The sequence below is a fragment of the Takifugu rubripes genome, chromosome 4 (genome assembly GCF_901000725.2).
Source record: "Takifugu rubripes chromosome 4, fTakRub1.2, whole genome shotgun sequence".
Classification (NCBI taxonomy): Eukaryota; Metazoa; Chordata; class Actinopteri; order Tetraodontiformes; family Tetraodontidae; genus Takifugu; species Takifugu rubripes.
In genome coordinates, this window is record NC_042288.1 from 12,884,860 (window position 1) to 12,904,912 (window position 20,053).

The window sequence follows — 20,053 nt, forward strand, 5'->3', positions numbered from 1 at the left end:
TACGGAACACTCAGCTGTGTGCTACACCTTTGACTAATGAAGATCCAAATCAGCTTTATAAAGTCTGTCAGTCCAGCTCACTCATCTTACTGTATATCATGAGAAGCGAACGCAGCGAAGATAAAGCACTGGTGGAAAATGTCATCTTCCCACGCTGCTAACAGCCCCGTGGAGGCAGGCTATAGACCTGCCATCATCAGCATCACCTCTGGACTGTTCTGTTGTACAGCGTAAAAAATTGAAACGGCAACCTGGCCTACTGTGAAGATCTACTGTGGTTGTTTTCAGGTCGAAAATGGTGTTAAGGATTCTTAAAAAAAAACAAACACACACACAAATATAATAAACAGATCAAAGAAACCACCAACCCCGAGACCCTGGTGTCATTTTTTTTGGCAGGATACACAGCCTGAGAAAATAACAGAGATGAAAACAAGACAAAAGGATGGCAGAGGTTAGAAAGAGAGAGAGAGAGTGGGAGAGGGGATGGAAAAGCAACGGCAGAGGCATGACTAGGGAGTAAAAAGAGCTCGGGGCTGGCGATGACAGGTAATCACTCACACAAAATACGCTCCGACAGCACAAGAAACGTGCCAAGAAAAGATCCCCCACGCAAACACGCAACGGCTCTAGAAGTGACAAACACGGAGGAAATCTCGCTTACGCTCATTGATGGCAAATTATTGACGCGACGACATGTGTAAAAGCACACCGCAACTTTCAATCTGTAATCATTTGTTTATAATCTTAAAATTCCGCTCAGCACATGCTGAGTATTTGCTGGATTACGGCCTAATGCTTCCACATCTAGCAAGTATTGACGACCAGGGTTTAATCTCACTTCGAGGCAGGGCAGGCCGAGCCACTAGGTATCGATGTATGCACAATTACAGCCAGGGTGGGCTGTAATGCCATACGCACGGCCGCTCAGCATGCAGACTCATTTTGGTTTGCACAACTCCAGGGCCAACTAATCTGCAGCGGCCCCCGGTAGAGAAGCAGATATGCCAGCCAGAAGATGAATCTACTCCACAAATAAATCAGCCCATCATGGAGGTTTCTCTGGAGGATAACATTTGCTAGGGCACACCTGCGCGCATGAATACACAGACACATGCAGCCCAGCTACATTAGCGCACGCACGCCGTGTCCAAAGAGCAGCGCAAGTCACTCACTTCACATCACACGCAATTATAAATATCCACACGTGTGCTCTCGCACCCATGCAGGTGAAGGAATTACATAATGAAAAGGGCCCCTCTAATCCCTGGGTGTTTGTGGTCCCTCGACCCCTGTCTGCAGGAATGAGGGACGATGGGAAGAGGAGTGGATTAAATGTGCTAATCTGAGGTGAGATCACTCGTGAAGTGGGTGCTGGGAGGGAAGTTGAAGGTCAAACAGCGTCTGTTCAGTGGCAGATATGCATCCAGCAGCGTGAGAAGGTTGCAAGGAGGGAGATAAACCATAATCCAGTTTGTGTTTTTGTTTCATGCTTCCGACCCCATCGGTTGGCGGATTTCTGTATTTACAGGCTGGTGTGGGCTGGATTAATCCTTCCAGTTCACACACTCATCTTTACAAGAGAATCCAAACTCTAATATGAACATACATCACCCACCAAAATATTTTCACTTTCTTTGGGAAGCATTTAATCGTCTTTTTGGCCCAGCGTAGATTATTGGGGGACAAGAAGCACATTTCTTATATGCAGCTATACAGATAAGGGTAATCACATCTTAAGAAGGCTCAAATTGTACATCCTTATGTGAGGATCTGTATGAGGTTATTCTAAAAGATTGGTGCAGCGATGAGTTGGCGAAAAATAAGGACTAAAAATAATGACTGGCTTTAAAATAATGACTTCATTGTAAGATTTCTGGATTTCCTCCATATTTACAATTCATATTGGCGGCGGGGAAAAATGGACAAGTAGCGACAAGTCGAAAAAAAGACAGAGAAAGGACATTTAAAGAGTGATACACACAACAGAGTGAAATACAAAAATGGCTAGACCTCCTAATTGAGTTAGCTACATCTAAAACTGGACAGCATTCCCTTTGGCTCTGACCCTGAGTCTGACACTGACAGACAGCAGAGACAAGCAGGAAGAAAAGGAGAATACGAATGAGTAGATCAAAGAGAGAAGGAGAGAGCTAGAAAAGGAAAAAATGGCAAAATGGACAAGAAATTCATCAGGAGACAAATTGTGATTAAAAGCACATCTTTTATCTCTATCCAAACCGCTTTGGCAGCTTACCAACTATTTTATTCCCTCCGCCAGTGTTTCATACTGCTGGTGATGCTGAAGGAGTCTGGGTGGGGCAGAATTGGAGTGATTCCACACTATGGAGCATGTACACAAATCACACGGGCCACTCCTCTCTTTTATCTGAAGACAAGGTAGAGAAAGCCTCCAGTTATGATCTCAGAAACATTAGCCTGATGTATATTCCTGCAGTATTTCCAGTCTCATACAGCTAAAACAATGGCAACTGAAACAGGACCGCCATCTGTTAGCCATCAACTCTTCTCTCCCCCTCCTCCCCCCTCCTCTCCTCTCCTCCCCTGGGACGCCCGTGGAGTCGAGGTTTCCCGTTCGGCTTGATAAACGAGCTGTAGAAAAGGGAAGCTACATGTGCAGAGGAGTGGAGGCTATTACACCCAAAGGGAATGGGGTCGAGGATGAAGAGGAGTGGAGCGGGGGAAACAGATAGCAGCTGCTTTCACATCAGAAGTGGTGGCTGGTTACTGGTCTGGAAGGGAAGGAAGGGCTGTGCCTTTTTTTTTTAGACTGGAGCCCAAATCTATATTGAGAACGGTCCCATTCTGGCTTCAGAGGTTGTCTGGTACCTTAACTTTACAAAAAAAAACAGTCCAGCTCTTGAATTTTTTATATTACCGCTACAGCAAAGATGCTAGTTCAGACACGAGACACATTGTTGCCACCACTTTGCATGTGAGGAGACAATATCATGACATGAGGAGTAGAATAAAAACCTAAATACTTGTATATATTAGATACTGTGTAAATAAAACATTTTCACACCCTTTGAATTTGGAACCTGAAAAAAATATCCTCTCATTAATCTACACTTAACACCCCCTAAAAGGACTAAGTGAAAGCAGAATTCTTTTTTGGTTCAACCTTTCAAAAACAAAAAAAACTAACAAACTCATTGACATCTTCAGCATTTACAGCATGACCCTAACCAATGGATGACGTATGTGTCTATCCTAGCCTATTTCCCTCCTCCTCCTCGAACACGCCAGCCATCAACAGGAGGGTTGCTCTCCGAATCAGCGTGGTCCCGCTTTAGGTTTATTCCTGTTGCTTGTTACAGGGTCAAGCTCTGGGTTTCTGTGACACAACTGTTGTAACGATGCTGTATAAATAAAGTTGAACTGAAATGTACAGTTGACAACCGTTTGCTTTCCTATCACAGCAAATGTCCCTTGTTCCTCCAGGCAGGTCAGCTGTCAATCACCTGCTAGTTTTGAACCACCCGAGGGGGCAAAGCCACCACGCGGGTTCTGTGCTCTTTCCAAACGTGGCAACAGCATTTTTGTCCTGGTGAAATGTGTCCGAATCACCAGAACTCTGACAAAGTCGTTTCACAGAACGTAACTGTGAAAATGCCGTCAAGGATTAGTCTTTAATCCAGGTTTTACAGCAATCCTTGCTGTTTGCCCCTGCTGTAAAGTAATAAATTCAAGGGCTCAGCGACAGGTTCGCATTGATCGAATGAGGATCTCTGGCAGGGTTAGAGACGACGTGGGGTTTTCTTTGTGTGCTTTGTCCATGGGGTCTGAGGGCGTGAGTAGGTTTTTTCACATGCTGGGCTGCCTCTAGGCTTTAGGTGAAAGTACATTCCCACACAAAGCTGGGGCCCTGGGGCCCAGCGGGCTCGTCCGATCGATCACCAGCACACCTCCACTGGATCTTAACCATTAACAATCAATTTCAATCTTGTGCCTCTGAGCCATCCACCCGACTCGTTCATAGCATCTAATAAACAGTCCAGTTCATAGCACCTCTTACCTATTGATTTATGACATTTATATTATTGTCGTGCAAGACAGTGCAAGCACATTAAGAGAGCTGGGATGAGTTTATTCCTTCAAAGTTTTTGGACATCAATACGAAGACATCGGCTTCATATCAAGAGCAAATTAAAAAAGAAATAGAATTGTGACGAGGCTGGCTGTTGGAAAGAGAATGAAAGGGCAGCAGGCAGGGAAAGTTGTGTTCATGTGAGAAAAATAGCCAGTGATTGGGTTGAAACAAAACATTTTTGTTTCATGCATTCTCTTTTAAAGCACAGCTAAAGCCCAAAAAGGACATCGATGATCTTAAGGGAAGGAAAATTGGACCAAAAAAAAAGTCCCAGTAAGGCTTTGTCATTGTGTTAATGAAAGGATTCAACAAGCTGCGGTTCTCCGACTGGAAGGAAAGAATGAGAGGATGCCGCCTGTGTGACTGCACAGTAATCGTCTGCATTGTTCCTGCCAAAGCTCAAATCTCAGCGATCACTTTGGGGCTCGGCTACATTTATCACACTCCGCTCTAATGAGATCAGTGTGATTGAAAATGGAGAAAAATCATTTGGATTCATCACAGGGGGCTCAATATCCATAAAGACGTGGGAAATTCCAAACTTCCACGCATGGCTGTGAATGGTACAAATCAGCGTCTGTCGGCATGGATGAAGCAACAGATATAAACACGAGTCCTATCAATAATGTGTCCTTGTACCATCCACAAACATGAGTAATATCTCAGATGTCTAGTCTAGCATAAGGCTGACCCAAAGGTTCACACCTCTGTTTGAACTGATGTAAATGTAGAATGCAGGAGTAGGCATAATTAGATTAAATACCATTAGATTAGATTAAATGCCACTTAATCCATCCTGTGCAGTGGTTGACTTAGGAAAGAGTTTTATATTTACTGATCTTTTAACTGTATATTCCCTCCAGAGACTGCCCCTCTGACCTCAAACTTTAAATTTTCATGCCAGCTGAGAGCCTGGCGGCGAAGTGTTGCAAACCTACACGTGTGAAAAACATAAAATATAGGGAAATCATCAATATTTCAACCTTTTAGTCCCTCATGCAAAGTGAATGAGTGGCACTTCTGGTTTTTTAAATCAACACGTGGGAGGAAATGCAACGTAGTTTACACCAGCCGGAGAGAAGCTTCAGCTCAGTTTTCTTCCATCTGCCTCATCTTTGATCTGTCTGAATGAATTGTCTTTTCCCCTCCACAATTTGGGCATTATTCTAGCAGCAATGAGATGACGCTTCCTACAACATGTGAGATGTTGCCCAAATATTGTGCAAAGCAATCAAACCTCTCTGGTTGAATTTCTGAAGGTAGCATGACAAGACCTCCGCCCCCAGCGCTTTCTCCTCCGTGCACTCACTCTGGAAGCACATAAAAGTTTAAAATGCTGTTGGTTATGTAAAAAGGACAAGGAACCCCTTCAATTTGGTTTTCCAAGAGTATAAAATTATATGAAACTATTTTTTACGTGCCGAGTGCTTGAACCGCCGGGGCCTGACGTCTGCCTTCTGATTTAGAAGGAGATGAAAATGCGCTTCTGCGTCGCTCCTCTGACAATCCTGAACACGGCCGTATCGCTAATGGGTCAAACAACGCTACAAATCTTTCTGAACCCTCTTGATCTTTCCCTCCAGCGCGGAGATTGATCCTTTTATCAACAAAAGCTTAAGGTTTTCTCTCTGGTGGCTGTATGCTTTACAACCTTTGTGCAGACAGCACGAGCCCTGCAGGAAGCCGCGTGGTTGGAATGCAGATGAACTCTTCAATAATGCAGCCTGCTTCAAGAGCATGAAGTAGACGTTTATCTTTTCCTTCCTCTCCATATCTGCAGTGGCGGAGTTTTGTTTGGAATTGAAATGAGAGTCGGGATGACACCAGGTTGCCACGGCGATGTCAACATTACAGAACTAATTAATCTCGCAGCAGGAGTGGCAAACGTCAGAACAAACCTCAAACTGTGGTGGAGGAGATGAAGGTGGATGTAGCGTCAGCAGGAAGTGAACCGAGGGGAAGGAATCGGGTGCAGCGCGGCAGACTGTTGCTATGATGATCAGAAGACAAAACCTCGTTCCAGATTCTTATGTTACCAGTATCCCTGGGAAACAGGTTTCTCCAAGACCTTTTCTATTTCAGTTCTAATTACAGCACTTTGAAAAGGAACCAGCCTACAGCGCCGCATTCATACAAGGCAAATTTAAATTAAACAGCAGGATAGCAGCAGTCACAATTCAAACTGATTAAATAAGGAACAGATCTGGTGTAACTTTAAGTACGCAGCTGTAGGAAGTTATTTCATACTGTTTAACTAAACTGAATATTTTTACACCACCATCCCAGCATTGTTGGTACCGTTGATAAAAGCTCAATATTCAATCAATGATGTCCTCATAGGGTCACAACAGCAGCATTACTTTTAAAAAAAAAGATACCTCTGTTAATCTAAGGGAAAGAACATTATGGCAAATACAGTAAGACACGAGCTGCACTACCAGTTTTAGAAGTGGGGCTTCGTTTGATTGATATAATCGGAGATCATCAAAAGAAGGTTCTGTGACACTCAGTCTGATTTTACTGGATAGTTCCAGTAACAGTTGTTGATTAGAAGAGGAACAGCGAGTGTCCGACTTCCGGTTGCTCTCCATCAAATAATCATGAATTATTCATAGCTTCTGATGTTGGAAAAAATATATATTCCACTAATTTCCTTCAAGAAATCAAAGAGTATTGAGCTTGAAAACCATACTGGCGGTCTGAACTGATAAAATAGTCACAATCAGAACAGGTAGTCCAAAAATACAGCCAGTCAGAGAAGGGCTGGGGGGAAGAAGGAGTGAAAAAGTGAACATTTCAGATTCCCCCAGCTCAGATCGCACTTCTTATGAAATGTAGTTTTAGCTGCTCAGTGCTGTCGCTCATGCACAACTCCTGCCTCCCACCCACTGCAACAGAATATACAACCTTCAAAAAAATTGTTTTGATGATGCGGGAAAAAGGAAAAATAGAGTGATGCCTGCTGCTCCGTCATGCTGAGTGAATATCATAAAGCTGCTTGCTGCATATTCTATTGTGTTGCCGGTCTTCACGCAGTCTTAGCGTGCACGGCGATTAGCTCCGCCGACACTGCGCAACTTAACATTAATCAAGGGCCCCTTGGTGGTACAGCAGATGCAGATACAGCTACAGTCTGTGTAGTGTGTGTGTGTGAGTGTGTGTGTGTGTGTGTGTGTGTGTGTGTGTGTGTGTGAAAATATCAGGCCCATCTGTGATAAGGTTGTGTACTTACTGAATATATACAGAGATTTGTGCTTTTATCACAGGGGAAACATTGACAAATTGATCGTGGAAGTGTGCTAATGTTTTTAATTACCTCCCAGATAGTGAACCATGAATAATAAAAACACGCATGCACTTGCGCACACGCGCGCACACAGATACGGGCGCACACGGGCACACCTGAAGGGGTTCATTTTGTTTTTGCTATTTTTATCCGTGGATTAATCATATTATTCATTCGGTGAGATTAGCTATACAAAGTCTTTACTGACAGCAAAGCAGCATCGTTTTGCTTGCACGCAGACACACACAATACGTTGCAACAGCTACATGTCTCTGCTCATTGGTTGAGGACTGGGCTGCGGGGGCCCCCGTAAACCGGCAGGTTTAAATGTCAGGTGACTAAATTGACTTCAGGAAAATTAATCACCGCATTTGTTCAATGGTAATGGCAGTGGGTGTTAATAATCTACAAATGTCACTCATATGCACAGTGTTTCCGGGGGGGGTGCCATGTAGCGGACCAGAATTCCTGAGTAACCAATAAACACAAAGATCGCTTATCTGCCTGAAGTGACATGGGGGGATGTAGTGGAGGAGTGGTTGTGAGTGTGTGTGTGTGTGTGTGTGTGTGTGTGTGTGTGTGTGTGTGTGTGTGTGTGTGTGTGTGTGTGTGTGTGTGTGCAGGAAGTTCATTTCTGCTTCAATGACAAAACATCAGACATTCGTTTGCCAGGTCGGATATTTTTGAACAGGGCTGCGTGATTATGACTTATGTGCTTTAAATAGTCCAATATATTTTCTAGTAAACATGAAAGTACCGGAGGCCATAGATTCATATTCATAAAGGTCAGAGGTTGCCAATGTTCTGCAGAGTCAGAAGCTGCAGGCCTCCAAACTTCGCGTGGCCTTCAGATTGAGATTTTCCATGGCCGAGCAGCTGCATCCGAGCCCGACATCGCCCGGTGTGATATAAAGCGTCGGTGCAGTGGTGTAAAACACGGCATCACTAGAGCAGCGGAGACGCGTTCTATGGAGTGATTAATCACGCTTCTCTGCCCAGCCGTCTAAAGGACTGGCTTTGGAGGATGCCGGGGGGAAGCTACCTGTGTAAAGTTTGGTGGATCTGGGGTTTATGGTGTGGGGTTGTTATGGCAACCTAAATTCCTGAGATTAACTACTAGTGTGTCAGCATACTGAGGCATTTTGGACAGTTTCATTCTCCAGATTTTGTGGGAACAGTTTGGTTCCAACACCAGTGCCACCAAAGTCCTGAGTCCTGATCTCAAACCAAAAAAAAAAGCCTTTGGGATGAAACAGAGCAGAGACTGGGAGCCATTGATTGATTCATATTCTCAATCTTTAAACAATGCGCACACACACACACACACACACACACACACACACACACACACACACACACACACACACACACACACACGGAACACCTTTTCTTCCCTCTATGAAAAATCCATGAAGTGGAAAAATGCCATCAAATCAAAAGTGGAAATAGGTCATGTTTTATTTCTTGAGTCAGATTCCTCAAGACAGCAATTTCTGAAACAGGCGGTGAGCTGTCTGTGTGGAGCAGCGGACTGAGGCAGCCTAGAGAGGAGATGTGATGTATGTCACTAGCTACTACACACTGAGTTATAACTCTAATTACAACGGACCCATTTGCTTTAGCTGTGAGTCCTCCCGTTTTGATTGTGTTTTTATTTTTTTTGTGATTAAGATTAAGATTAAGATGGACTTTATTCATCCCCGTGGGGAAATTGAATTATAGTAGCAGCGAATGCAGAGTAAAGAGACAGAAAAAAATAAATACAGATAGATTAGAATGTTATAAGCATATATACAGCATATATTATAAGCATATATATATAATATATACATAATATAATATATACATATTATAAGCATTATAAGCATATATACATAAATATAGAATAAATTAGAAATAAAATTACAACATAAACATTACACAATTATTGTTGAGTTGGTTTGAGTGAATTGTACAGTTTAATGGCGGACGGCAGGAATGACTTCCTGTACCGTTCCTTGGAGCAGCGAGGCTGCAGGAGTCTGTTGCTGAAGCTGCTCCTCAGTTTGTCCACTGTGTTATGGAGGGGGTGGGAGGGACTGTCCATGATTGTCCGCAGTTTCAACACCATCCTGTCCCTCACCACCTCGTCCAAGTTATCAAGTCTACAGCCAACAACAGACCCTGCCTTTTTGATGAGTTTGTTGAGTCTGTTGGCATCCTTTGCTTTAATGCCTGCACCCCAGCACACTGCAGCAAAGAAGATGGTGCTAGCCATAACAGACTGGTAGAACATCTGGAGCATCCTGCTGCAAACACTGAAGGACCTGAGTCTCCTGAGGAAATAGAGTCTGCTCATGGCCTTCTTGTAGACAGTGATCCGTATGATCCTATGATTAAATTGTTTAAAAAAAGGAGAGTTTAAAGAAAGAACATAAGTGCCAAAACGAAGGCAAAAAAGATGAAAGAGCACAAAGAGAAAATGAGGAATCAGTGAGAAGGAAAGAACATTTAGATGGAAAGAGCCTTTTCACAGCAGATCGCCAACTATGACTCAGGCGTTTCGAACATTAGGAGAAAGGATTGTAAGTTTTCTTTCTTATTGGGGAGCGCTGCAGCTCCAGACAAGCATTTGCCCTCTTGACCTACGTCCTGTTAACACTGGTGTGCAGGATTTAAGGTTGTGCAGGGTTGTATCTATGCAGGAATCTATGAATGGAGCTGCAGATAATTTGACGTTTTGTTTTTTTTAGAAGAAGCAGCAATGGCGAACTCCCTTTATTATCTCTCTAGACAGCCGACCTCGAGGAGACGCGACCCTATCGTTAGAGCAGGGTTCTGCTCAGGGTTTCTTCCTGTCAAATGGGAGTTTTTCCTTCCCAACTGTTGCCTCAGTGTTGCTGTGGGTATAACGTGTTATTATTGATGCTAAATAAATCAAATGTAATCAAAGTGAAGCAAAGATGTTCTGCTGTTGTAGTAAACCAGCTTCCTCTTCTCTCATCCCTGATTTATTTCTCCCATCTGCCTTTGTAATCTCCTCTCTCTGGGCTAAAACTTTTAATGGGATTTTCATTTTGGATTTTCATTGGTGTTCGGGGGGGAAGGGGGGGGGGGGGTGCTATAAAATAAAGACAGTAAGGCGGGACCGCATCGCTTTGGTTCAAACAGGGTCGTGCTGCCTCAGCTGTGCTGTGACGCGCTGATCCACAGGCTCAACAGCTCTCGGCTTCATTTCTAGCCCCTTTTCTTCTCACTCCCTTGCTGACTCTTCATGCATTAAACACAGAATTTAACCTTCGCGCCGACAGACAGCAACCTCATTCTCTACCTGGCACGCGGCACGCCCCCCCCCCCCCCCCTCCTCGCTCCAGCTTTGGCAGCCACTTGATTGAATCCAGGAGATAGAACAGACGGTTATTTAAAACTCAAAAATATAAACTGCAGTCAAAGCGGAAGCTGCCGTGGCGTCTCTCAAGACCTGCTGCGGCGGGGCTGGCTTCATTTGCAAATAAAATTACCTTCATAAATGAGAGCTGTAGGTGTGTAGCCATGGAAACAAAACACTTTCCTGAGAAAGGATACTTTTTGTTTATCTCACACCAAACATGCCCGTCTCCATTCTGTTCCAAAGGTGTTAGCGTCTCGAATCCTCAGGTACGTTTACAGTTTAATGTGTCTCTGTGACGTGCTCCATGTTTGCAGAGTGCAAAACTAAATGCATGCTCAATAACCTTAATCAGACCAAACACTGAAACCACTACCCTGCTGCTGTTGATTACAGGTCTGATTACCTCCACCTCCATCTCTCTCCCTCTCATACACTAAAGGCCGTGGCTGAAATAAATAGCCTTTACATTAATGAGAGGCACTGAGGGACCAGCAGCTGACAAAGGCTTTAATTGGATGAAACGTTCCGTCCGCTATGACCATTAAAAACCTAATTTGCCTTTTAACTGTGATCAATAAAGCAACATGTATGTCTGGCTTCATTTAGCTGTGCAAATAATGCAGAACGCTGCAGTCATAACGTCAACATATATCATCTGCCTTCATATCAGCCATTCAGCGCTGGCACTTTAATTGTGCCTTACTGGCTGCATAAAAATAGAGACATCTGGGTGGTACTTAACCATTATTTTTTGCCTATCAATAATTCACGCACAATATATTCGAAGCCAGACAAAATGAGTAGGAGGACAATGTCTCGCAAAAAGCATACAGCCTCTGAATCATTTACATAAAATCATGCGACAGAGGAGGTAAATTATATCAATATTCTGCTAATGCTAAAGTAGGTCTGCAGGGACTGGAGTTACAGTGACATCTATGCAGCAAAAACAATACTTGTATCTCAATATTTAGTGGAATAGACATTCTTAAATGTATATTCTCAAAAATGCAACAAATTTTGCATTGATTGTCAGTTTTATATATAGATCTCTGACAAATATCCCAGTGTATTTACACTCTTTGCTTATTTGTGCTTTCTGAATGAGATAAAAGCCGTAAATGAACACTGAGACACTGGTGGCTCAGTCAAATGCTTCATATAGAATATGGCTTTCCTTCTGTCGTTTCTTTGGTCGACAAAAAGTTGAAATCAGTCGTTTCTGAAACAGATTATGTGGCTCAGTGACTCGCAACAAAGGTCTTTTATGCTGCTGGGCCATCTGCACCTTGACTGAGCTGGGTAAACCCCTGGTGAGGATGAGCAGACGGTGCAGTGGGGTCAAGGTCAGGTGATCAATCCACCCACCCTGTACAGGTATTTCACACATCTAATTAAGCCCCTATCTCAGCATACTTGCCCCCCAGGGTAACAAATGTAACCCTATCAGTTTTACACATCAGGAATGTCACAATTATGCCGTCTACTTATCACTCCACCTGACTTTACATCGTCCCGTGTTCTAACCTGAAGAAATTGACACCGCACACACATTCATTACCTGCACGCCAAAGGAGCGGCAATGACTCACCAGCGGTGGCTTAACAAAAAAACTGATTTGCAAGCAGGATGTGGCTTAGCAGCAAAGCATACATGCACAGAAGCACAACGGTGGCTCTTAGAATGTCTCCCACCGCCTGAAAAAGAAAAGCCAGTCTTCCCATTTTAAGGTGAATGTGAACTAAGGTGAACTAATAAAAGTGTTGCGGCTCATCAAAGGATAGGTGAAAATGTGTCACCGGATCTGACTAAATGGACACATATGGTCCCCTGAATAGGGAGCCCACTGTAGCTGACAACCATATGGACCAGGCCAGGACATCTCTGATCAAAGCTGGACGGAAAAATGGCAGAAAAAGAGAGAGAGAAGGGCCTACTTTTTCTCTCTCTCACAACCGCACTGTCCTCAGGTGGAGGTAAAGCAGAACAGATATCACAGATATCACGTTTAGAACGACCAGGGACTTTTATTCTTGGTCAACAGTCATTTACAGATCAGTTGGAGGAAAGCGTGTTTAACGAGGGGAAATATTTTTATATTATCTGATATTTGAGGACACACACACAGCAGTTTTTCCTGTAGCTTCCCTGCCTGGCAAGATAACACATCCTGTGCTGTCCTGCTTTCACCTTCCTCAAGAGCCGAAGGAGATTAAGTGTCTCGGTGGAACATTGTGCCAAATTAAACATCTTCTCTCTATCTGTATCACTTCCTTCTGCTTTCTCCCAGACTCCTTTAGGTCTTTTTCTCAATCTCCCCCGTGCGTGTGCCCCGTTTACGTGCCTGACCACTGATTGCTTTTTCTCTCCTGCACAAATTCCATCTTTAGCACAAAATTGCATTTGTCTCAGTGGTTCCGTTAAACTGCAGCATTTACACCTGAATTTACTATAGTTGACTTTAGGTTTGCCTAGTTCTGTTCTATTTTTCAGTCTGTGAACAAACAGAGGCAAATACGGTGGAAATGCTAACACTGTGGCCAATTAAGCAACAACGCCAATAAAAGAAATCGACTGTTTGCTTTATGTCAATGTCGCCTCACACACGGTTTAATGGGAAAACCTCTCGGAGAAATTGACCAACTCCGGGTGTGAGATACCGTTACATACATCCACAGACGATCAATGCACAGTCATGAATCCAACTGACGCGGCAGCGTATCTAATAAATAACTTTGCGGGCAATAAAAAGCCTAAACTCCCGTCTGTCCACCCACAACAATGAGGCTTTAGTGAAAGGATCAATACAGAAGCTAATTTCAGAGAGGCTCTGAGCATTCGATAAAAATCTACCTAAACAGTAGAGGAAGATGAGGATTATTAATTGTTTTACTGTAAACTATTTGGCTTACAGCTATGTGGCACTCTTGGATATCCATCCTTTTCCTAATCAAGATAACAGGGATGCTGGAGCCTGTCCAAACCGTCACTGAAAGACAGGCAGAAGTACATCCAGGGCCGAACACCAGTCCATCACAGGACACACACCATTCATTCACAAATTCACACACAAGTCAACATGACGTGCATGTTTTTGCTAGGCTATCCCTTCTGACACCACCCACCAAACACTGGATCTATACAAATACATCTAAATGTCTTCAAAAGTTCTGATTGTCAACTCAAAATCTGGGAAAAAAATCTGTTAAATGTAAAAATATCTGAAGGATACAAATGAGATCCGTGGACAAAACATATAATTATACACTGTTACATAACAAATGGGGATCAGGCTCAGGCCCATTTGGAAAGTAAAGGAAAAACGAGACTAGTTTGGAGCAGCTTTAGCATAAAATGATGAAACGGAAGCTTATTTCCAGCACTGAAACCTAAAGGCTCAAAAAGCAATTGAAACACCATCATGCTGTCTTCCTCTTCACAGATGCTGAAACATTTATGTGTCCAAACCCTGAGAGGACCATTTAAACATTCAATTCAAATAAAACTGCCAAAATGTTGTTACCAGCATTTCTTCCAACAGCAAAAATAAAACAGATGGAGCTTTCTGACATCTGTTCTGTGCTGGGTTGTTGTGTAACTGTATAGACGTCATGGGGGATTCAACGCCACCTCTCAAACACACACACGCGCGCGCACATACACGTGCGCACTATAAGAGTGATGAGTCAATATGAGCCTCCAGGCTTTCCTCCCACAACAGGATAACTGACAGATGCCAAGTTGGATGGATTGGATTTCACTGGAATGTCACTAAAAACACTAACAGAGCTACCATCTTTGATTAAAAACTGCTGCCGATTGGATTCCGTCTGGGAGTATGAGCACTTCTTTGTAAAATCATAATTATTCCCTATTTTAATCCAGTGGAAAAGGTGCTGTTTCTCACTTTGGTGGTTTGAGTTTGGGCTATTTTCTCATTTCCAGCTCAGTGACCCTGAATGTGAATAACCTAAATGAATCAAGGTTTGTTTCATTGAGAAGAAACGTAATCTTGCCAATTTATGTTTCTCATCCCGTGGCCTTATTATCTAAACTCTCTTTATTTCCTGAATGGCAGACTGCTGCTACTATAAATATCACAGTACACACAGTTCTGATCCGAACCTCTGGCAGACTGTCAAGTTTTAGCACCTGAAGGAATCCTGATGAATTCATCAGTCCGCCGTGGAGGAGCTGCAGGGATCCTGGCCTCCATCTCTGTCAGGAAGCTGTTGCAGACCCAGGGAACAAAGAACCGATAACGAACAACCTGAGGAGAAGACAGCAATCAGAGGAGGAGTCCTTTAAAGAGTAAAATCCTTCTGGAAAAGGCCAAAACAAAGGCTGGAAGTGAAGAGCAGCTTAGAAAACTGGAAGGCAAAAAAGGTTTAGAGCGATACTCACCGCTCATGTTTACACAAAAGCTGAAAAACCGACAGGATGGTGCTTCGTGGAGCAGACACAAGGCCTGATAGATCCCATCCAAAGACATCCTGAGGGGAAAGAAATGCCCAAGTCAGACACCCAATGAAGCAATTTTTCTGTCCGATAAAATGAAAGTGACGGACCATCTGCAGAGAGCACATTTTAAATCTGATTCCTGAAGATGTTCACCCAAAGATTGTGTAACTCTCATTTTTAAACTCGTTACACACCCGCGTGCAGGTCAGCAGGGTGGCCCTTAAACAACCTTCCTCTGGTCTGTTGGCCAGATCATTTGAAATGCAGATAAAAGGCAACAGGCCCATCAATTCTAAATAAAACGGTAACCATTAAGATAAAAAGGTTTAGTTTGCAAAAAAATGAAAAACCTCAACCGCGCTAATACAAGCAGACGTTTTATTATTTGATTTGTGGCTTTTTATCAATAAAGACTAAACATGGAAAACGGAAATCACTTAAAAAGCTTGTTAAACCAATCAGTCAGCCTGATGGAAGCGCATTTATATTTACAGCTGCGAGAGATTTGGATTTTTTTTTTTTTTTTTAAAAACACATTAGAGTGATTAGCCGTATTGACTGTGAGGCTGTGGGCTCCTCCTTCCTCCAATAACATCTATAATTGATTTAAAATTCTGCAAGCCAAGCCGCTCTGCATGTGTGCGTGTGTGTTTAAGACCTCCTCTTGTCAGGCGTGTGTACTATACAACAGTCTGGGTTGGAGGCTTTGTGCTGGGGAACTTTGCCTAATCTTTGAAACACAAAAGAGAAGACAGGCGAGCTGATGCATTATTAAACACACACTTTTACAGCCTCTGCTGACATGTGCAGAGTCTTTTGTGAACTTGTTTGTGACTTTAAAACTTACCCCACGAGACTTAGACTCATCTGGTTTAAATAGCAGCGTTGCCTTTTTTCCTGTCTTTTTTCTGTCTTTCTATAAGAATATTTCTTCCAAATCTCCCTCTTCTACCGCTGCAGTCACCACAAAGCCTCACATGAACCCGTTTCCTCAGCCACCAACACATATCTGGGTTCCTCGCAGCGCAAGCCTCTCTGCCCATGACATGTCTTCAATGATTCATGAACCTAAATAAGACGGCATGAAATAATCATAAACAACCTCCATATTCATAAAGCCATTTGAAGTTAAAGCCCTAATTCATCCAAGTTTCCAACAAACACTGAAAGTAATGAGTAACGTTTAATATTATTCATATACAAGAAAAACAAGCAAAGTTAAAACAATTAAGTGAGAAAAAAATTCAGATAAAATGTCAGTGGTGGTAATTACTATACTGCTGACCATGTTAAAACATCACATAAATGTCTCTAGGGAGGAGACAGCTGCTTCCGGATTCCCTGTAAAACTCATCCTGACATCTAGGAATTTGCTGTTGCTCTTCTGACATAATCAGCAGAATTTGAAGGTACAAAAACTGCACAAATATGGACTTTCAGCACATAACAAGAGCACTGTGGAGCTGTGGAACATGTCACTTAGAGCTACTGTACAAGTAGAAGCCGTTAGGATCTGCGGCCACCAATCAGACACACACGATAGGGTGAGGGGGAAAACAAGTGTACTGAGGTCCGAGTTCTGAACAGAGCCAAAGGGTGCAGGTGAGAGACAAACACGGTCAGACTGGAGCAGGCATCCGAGAGACCATCTGAGGGAAAGACGGACGATTGGTTCCAGACAGGTAACAGGTTCGAGGAAACAAACTTGCAGCAGAGTTTTAGGAGCCAGGCTGCTCCATGTGGGGGTTAGCAACTAATTAGTGAAGAGCGGCGAGTTGATCGGGCTTTTATGGAGAACGGCAGGTGTGGGTAATGACAAGAGATCGGTCTCAGGTGCGCTTTGCTCGCCCAACGGGGCAGAGTCAGGAAACCACTCTGCCCAGCCTGAAAACAGACAAACAAGGGAGACAGACAAGACACAGAAGGAGACGGAGAGAGGGAAAACACCCGGGACTCCTAACAGAAGCTATGATAACAACCCAGAACTGGGTCGGGTCATTGGTCATTTGGACTTTGTTTTGCGTATTTAAAGAGACAAATATTATATATAATATAACCACCACGGCCATGACCCCGCTTCTAAGTCTTTATTTGCATATGATTTTCCAGTAAGTGATTTTTTATTACTTATCAAACTAATTACTAATCCCTACGAGGATATCGCATCCCGCCTGTATCACAGGCTCCAACTGGTGTTCCTTCAGACCTCCTCGTGTCTCATTGTTCTTCTATTCACCACAAATGAAAATGATTGCCGTTTCCTCTCAATAGTGTTTACACTGTGAAACACCCACCAGGGATTTCACTACAGTAAATTATAGTCATAATCATCTGAGACGCTTTGATAATAGAGCTGATTAATTGATATAAAAGAGCACTGGGGGAAATGACACTCAAAACAGGATACAGATGGAGACAACAGCCAGACAGCAACACATGTGCAGAGACATCTGATGACATTTATCCAAGTATTTTTTTAAAAACTGCTTCATAGCTGTAAGAAAATGTATATACAAAGGGATTGTTGTTTAGAGGTGCGTCTTGAAACTGAAGTTGAGTGGCATGTACAGGCTGTCCCCACCCAGAAATGACACCTTCCCAAATATTATCACTCTTCCACATTCTGCAGCACTTTAACCTGCGGCTAAAAAGCCCTTCATGCATTATTCCGCGCCTTTTCCTCCCTGCGTACCTGCAGGAAGCTGCCGCGCCCGCAGGGACAAACACCACGTGGAGTTTTTAGAGCAGTAAATCAAGCTGGTGGCTAAACAACCTCCAGGCTGTACCAAAATTCAGCTGAAGAACTACTCCCATTTTGTCAACTCACTGAAGCAGAAGAGAACCGGGAAATCGTTCTGTTTTTATGGAAATGTACCCCAAAAATTAATTCAAATTTTCCTTTTTTTTTTCCTGCTTTGCAAACAGAAAAGAAAGATTTGTCTGTATGTAGATGTGTATGTGTGGAAGAATATGCACTCTGTGTGTGTATTTTGATTCATCGCTGACGTCAGTGAAATAATGGAGGGAAATTGTGAGTTAGAGCAGATTATTACAACTCACTCTCTTTGGCACACGCTGAAAAATAACCCAATTATTTTCCAAGGTTACTACTAGCATTCACTCTTATTTTAATCACATCCCCCCCTCCCCCCCAATGAAAGCAGCACAGCTCCAGAGTAGCAATATAAAGCTACACAGATAAGATATCTAGAGACGGCAGGAATTAAATAATTTAAAATCCACTAATGAGGGCCAAATATTGATTACGGTTGTCTGGAACACTCAGACTTTGCATAAACATCCTCGAGGGTTTGGTGGTAACTCAGAAGCTTCTATCTGTGAGCCTGTGCAACTCTTTATAATCTCAAAACTCCTCAAATTCACCCACTTTTCAAACACATGATGTCACTGAAAAGGCCAATTTAACCTCAAAAAGGCAAAGCTTTTGGCATTTCTCACATTTGCAAATAGATTCCTCTTAAAGGTTTTGCATTATCTCGGGACCTCAGATGCATCTATTCTCAACGTAACAATTTTGAAATTGGTTCACATTCAGAAAAGCTGCATAACTACCATTAAATATTAGATATAAAGCGCGTTAATATAACCTTAAAAAAGAGAAAGAGAATTCAGCACCATGGACAGAGCTAAATAAAGCATATTACATCAAAATAGTATGAAAATTTAATACTAGTGTTATTATCATTACAAATTCAAGATACCCTTAAGATACCCCTCCAGTGTGCTGTTTTTACATCATGAACCTATATAAGTTACTGTTTTCCATTTTATTTATACAGTATTTAACATTCTGGAGTTGAAACATTGTCAGGGTTAAGAGTGTATTTCCTGTAATCAGTGTATTAGCATGTTGGCTTTACTCTTTGTGCTGATTTCCTTGTTCCTAGTGGCCATTTGTGATATTCCATGGAACTTTCTACACTTTTTCCTGTATAGCTTTCATTTTGTTGGGTTTGGGTGGAAGGTAAACAGTGAAGGGGTTTATAGATATGCAGGAATACAAAGAAATCGTTTCCAGAAATGCATCAGATAATTAGGAAATTTCTTCAAATCCCCAAACAAACATTGGAATCAGCTGCCCTGGATTAACCTTTCAAGGTTGCAGAGCTGTGTGCAGGAGGCACGAGTGCACAGTGCTTGAATGTGAGGAGCGAAGCTAATGTCAGAACTTCCTACGTTAATTCAGAGTGACATTAACTAATAACTCCTCTAATAGCCTCATCTGCTCCACACATGGACAACAAACAAGCTTTCAAGGTGAAACAATGACACTAATGTCACTTTAACAATGCCGGGTGACAGCCTCATGATGTCTAACATTGGGACTCTCTGTACCTGTCATCTGAAGTGCTCTCTCCCCATCTGGTTAAGTGTGTCCTGTATCTCTGTTAAAGACATGTGGGCCCTTGGGCAGCATAATAAGCTTGAACAGTCGCAGCCCTAGTTGCTCATTATATTGAATAAAGTTCCCTTCTGTATTTGCGCTGACCCGAGCCACTGGTGTCGAGCAAAGAAAAGAAATAAACCTTAATAAGTGTTCTTCCTGAACCCTGGAGTGTCTTTTCCTTGCATGAAAGAAAAAGAAGCAGGAAAACTTAAGGAGCAATTCATGTCGGTTTATGTGCACCAGAACATTAGCTGCCTACAGCAGGACAGCTGTACTATCACAAAAGCAAATATGATGTTTACTTTATTTCCCAAGCGGTACCTCAAACAGCTCCTCTGGGTCAGTGAAAATGAGTCTGAAAACTGGAAATGGCCAACACTTGCTACTTCCTGCAGGACTGAATAGAGTTCAATA